The following is a 4777-nucleotide window of genomic DNA, read 5'->3' on the forward strand; positions in this document are numbered from 1 at the left end:
ATATCTATCTGCTAATCCATTCACATATTTGTGCACGACACTTCCTCCATTAAAAATAATTTAAGAAAAATCTTTGCTCAGTCTGGGCCTGATTCAAAGCCCTTTTAAGCCATCAGAAAGACTTGCATTGATTCTGGTGGATGTTAGACAGCAACCCTTTGCTGCTGCTTTCTATAAGTAAAGTTGAGCCTCAGTTTGGGCAGAGTAGCTCACCCGTATACTCCCACAGATGACATTCACCCCTGAACAGATGCAAGCACATGCCACTCGAGGCACACTTACGTCTCATTTTGAGGGAGTAAAAGGTGCTTTTTGCTGCACGAAAATATACATTTTTATAAATAAGCAACTGCACATGCAAAATACATCTACAACTGCACAGCTAGTCTACATTTGAATTACCATGTCTGGGCATGCAAATCAAGTAATTACCTGCTCACATATAGCTGGCCATCTGCATGCACAAATACCTATTATACGCATTCAGTCACAGTAACGTGTGCCTGCAGCATTTAGCTGTATCTCAAGAGGAACTACAGCAAGGAAGAGGTTTACATTATCTCTTATGGACTTGGTGACTCCTACAATAATGTAAGTGGTATTTGGAATCATTAGGAGATCCGTAAACCCGCGGCGTACATAGTCCCTTAAACTCAAGTCCCGTAAACTCAAGTCTGTAAGAGTCTATTCCTAAAGCACTTGTGTCAGCGGAAACATTGAAAATTAGTTACAGGAGGAAGGAGAGTCTTTTTCCTAATCTAAAAACATGTACCACAAAACCTTACAACTCCACCCTGAAAACACTTATGAACCCACGATGGCATTTCCAGAGGGCATTTTTTGGGAAGCGGCTGAGCGCTCGCTGGGGATTTGGCTGCTCCTGTAGGAGGAGGACCAGTCCCAAGCACTGGGGCCAGAAGTAGAGCTACAGACCCGGGACGGTGTCAGGGTGTCCCTGCTCAGCCACGGCTCGCGTCGGCAGCAGCTGATTTACTGCAGGGCCTAATTTCCCAGCCATCCCTGCTCCTACCGTTGCACTTGTAGGAAGGAGCAGAAATGCCAGGAGAGGTTTCCCAAAATATTGGGCATTGTCCATCTATCTTCCTGAAGGACCTGGTTGTAAAGGGCTGGGTCTGTGAGCATGTGGTAGGCACCAAGTGGTCTGAGCATCACCTGAAACGCAACAGCAGCAGCCGCCGTTTTCCTGGAAAACACACTAACAGGAGGCGGTGGTGGCAACCGCGCCAGAGGGGCACCACCTCCGAGCGGAGAGGGCCCGAACGCGGCTCTGCCGCCTCTGAGCAGGCAGGGTGCTGCCGGGAGGAAAGAAGAAGAGCGGTTGCACTTTCACTTTTGCCTTGCATTTAGGCTGTTGATAGAAGCAGGCTCGAAAAAAATACGATTCAAGTTGTTTTTCTCCATTAATCAGTGCATTTTTTTGTTTCAGCTGCCTGGCTTCATTACATTTGTTTGTCTTTCCCTCTCCAACTGCGTAGGGGAATCTGATTTTTCCTGAATTTGGCTTAAGAGACAAATGTAAGTTTTCTTTGTTTATAATGAAAGCAGGAGTGATTATTTCAACATTTTGAAGGAATCCCATAGCATTTTAAAAGTTTGTAGGAAGATAAGAAAGGTGGTGGGAAGTCATTGGATGTTATTTTCTTTAACGCTGTACATGGAAGGTTTTAACAAAGTGACTCCATAACGTCTGTAGAATTTTACCAAATGGCCTGGGAACTGATGGCAAATTTGTGAAAACATGCTGGAAATGTTTTGTTGATATTCCTGCTGACATTAGGGGCAGATCGTGCATGTCACCACAAATATTTGGCAGTGGAGAAAACCAGAGATTTTGTTCAGCTCTGTTTGGAATCAGATAGCAAATTGATCTTGGAGGCTCTCCCTGGAACTCTTCATATTTTTGGAAAACAAAAGATTTTCAGAGGAAGCCCTGTTTTTATTATGCATGAGATTGTTATGGGAGGAGAAAGGGGAGTCTGTGACTTACACAAAAGAACAGGGGAATCGGAGCTTTTGCTGGAATTGAACAGATTATTTCTGGCCTTAGTTTTGTGTACTTTTCCCCAGGAACATGGATTTTTATGTGAGAAAAGATTATTTCTGAATTATTTATTATTTATTTATTTCTTGTTCCATCTTCAGTGCCATCTACAATGGGGGATCAGTTACCTGTGGAGTCAGTAAATGATCCCTGTGGGTTCTGAGGGGCAGGGGCATGCCCAGAGCACGCCACAGGACCGGGAAACTCCGGTGCAATAGGAGGGGAGTCACGGTCAACCAGGATAGACACATGGTCTCTGCAGGCAACATTCAGCCACCCTCGTCTCCCTATTCCGCTCTTCCTCCAAGTGGATGATTAGGCACAGAGAGCCGTGACTGCTCCTTTTGATTCACCATCTACATGTCCTGGATGAAATCCCAGACAGTGAGAGCTTTTCCCTTAGCTTCGGCCAATATTTCACCTCATGTTCCAGTAAGGGTTGTTGTGTCCTCTAACAGCAAGGGAAGTGTTCTTGCTCACCACAGCAGTATCATCTTCCCATCTTCTAGGCTTCTTCCCCTGTCTGGGGCACTCTTTGGGAAGGGATCAGGAGAGGCACTGGGAGAAAACACCTCAGCATCATTTTTCCTCTCTGGCTAAAGGGAAAGCCAGAAAAGCTGGGCTCCTGGAGCTCAGCAATGTGGCCTGCACTTCTCCACAGACACTGAATGTTTCTGTGTAAAAGAGCTCAACTATGAAGTAGCAAAATTTCCCGGAGGTGACAAGTGAGGACCTTTTGAGGAACCATGCTGTGTACACTTGTATGGGTTGGTGGATTCCAGATGAAGCAAAGGAAAACTCACCATGGGAAGCTTCTGACTTCATAGATTGCTTAAATGCTAACCATGTTTGGCACAGGAGTGGATGTGATAAACTAGACTTATACAGCTACCCAAGAAAAAAACAACAGGGGAATGTGGCAGGCAGTCAGTTTTGTGGTCTGAACCTCACAGGAAGGACGTGTTTTCAGATCAGACCCYGGCTGTAACAGTTAGGCTGAAAGTAGAAGAAGCAGCAGAAGAGGCAACTTCTTCTTGCACTCTGGGAACCTACACATTGTCTTTAGGTTATTTCAGCCTGGTGACTGTCACTTTGTACTCAGACAGAAGTCTGGCCACAAGGAAAGACTGATCTGCTGGTCTCACTGCTGTCTAAACCAACTCCATATCCCTGCATATGGTCCTGTGCCTCCAGCCACTAGTCCCACCTTGAGCAGGACGATGTATTCATGACACTTGGATTCTGATGTTCTGTGGCAATGTGTCATGCACTGGCTTTCAGCAACTTCATTAATTCCATTGGATGATGGAATAAAGAGTATGCTAGACTTGTAGACAAAACCAAGCTRGGGCTGGATATGTCCATGCGGTGGACAGGAACAGAAATAAAATGTGATGCAACTCAGTAAGGTACATGCAAAGCAGTACAGAGGGGTAGGAATAATCACCAGTGTAAAGGCAAGATAGGGAACAACTCACTCGATGGGAGTTCTCCAGGTGAGACACTGCGGGAAGGCCTAGGGGAGATCACAAGGCAGATGTGAGGCAATGGTCACACTGCTGTGAAAAAGGAACAACCAGCCTAGCATGTGGGAAGCTCAGCTTGAATATTATTTTCTGATCTTCAGCATTGTGCTCAAGTAAGTAAGGACTAATTGGAAAGAATCCAATGGAGACCACCACCAGTGCTTAAAAATTAAGGGAAGATGACTTACAGGGAAGGGGAAAGAAGAGAGAGAGAACTGGGCTTGGTCAGGGTAGAAAAGGAGATGTCAAGTATGTAACAGGCTATTGCAGAAAGACCGAGAATAAACTATTCTTCCTGTCCATTGGGGGTACGAGAGGACAGATTTAAATTTCAGTCAGAGAACCTAAGTAAAAACTTTCTAATTATGAAAATAGTTCATCCTGGAAATGGCAACAAATCCTTTATGGACACTGGAATGATATAGTATAAGTAAACTTGTTATTTACTTCCAGAAAAATGTTGGAAAGTCTTGTTAGAAACAGTCTTCATTATAACTCACAGCAGCTCTCAAGCAAACATCCCTTCCAGTCTTCATATATCTGCTGTGTCTTCTACCTCTCCTCCCATGCAGTGATGAGTGTAACAAAGTAGCGGGTGGGAGGAAGCGCAGATAAATATTTTGTAAGTGGTGCACTATATATTGGGCACACAGATAGAAATAGCATTGTGCTCATTCTGTTTTCATTCTCACCAGCACAAATCAGGAATAAATCCAGTCGCCAAACTCTTGCTACATGTAAAAATGGAGAAAGTGAGTGGTGAATGAATGTGTCAGAAACAGTTGAATGTGAATCTTTTCATAAGCCAGCATCTTTGTTTTATTATCTAGTCATGCTTCTGTGCAAGAAGACTGAGTCCAGTCATTATATGCATTTTTCTCAAGAGCCAACACTGTTATGGAATATACTGGAGACAGTGTGGGTGGAGCACAACAGCATTAAAAAATAAAGAAAAGTCTCCTTTTTTGTTTTTCTGTATCAGAACAAATCATTTATTCCCCAGTGAATTTCATGAGTGTGTTATTTACCACTGTTTACTGTAACTAGCTTCCCATTATTACAAAAGTTGGCAAAGCGAGCATGGGTCTGGAGCTTGCCCAGTTGCATTCCAATTGCTTTCTGCCAAAAATTAAAAATGGGTTTTCCATGCACCTATCACATGTAGGAGTGTATTTCACCACATTTCTTA

General features: G+C 44.0%; 1 long non-coding RNA gene across 1 annotated transcript; it reads left to right on the forward strand.

Annotated features, from left to right (window-relative positions):
* Positions 1-1381: 1381 nt before the first annotated feature.
* On the forward strand, positions 1382-4558 carry LOC112970475. The gene is made up of 2 exons (XR_003255017.1): positions 1382-1536; positions 2164-4558. It is a non-coding gene; the product is annotated as an uncharacterized LOC112970475 (long non-coding RNA).
* The last annotated feature ends 219 nt before the right edge of the window (positions 4559-4777 follow it).

This window comes from Apteryx rowi, unplaced genomic scaffold, assembly GCF_003343035.1.
Source record: "Apteryx rowi isolate R43461 unplaced genomic scaffold, aptRow1 scaffold_4, whole genome shotgun sequence".
Lineage (NCBI taxonomy): Eukaryota > Metazoa > Chordata > Aves > Apterygiformes > Apterygidae > Apteryx > Apteryx rowi.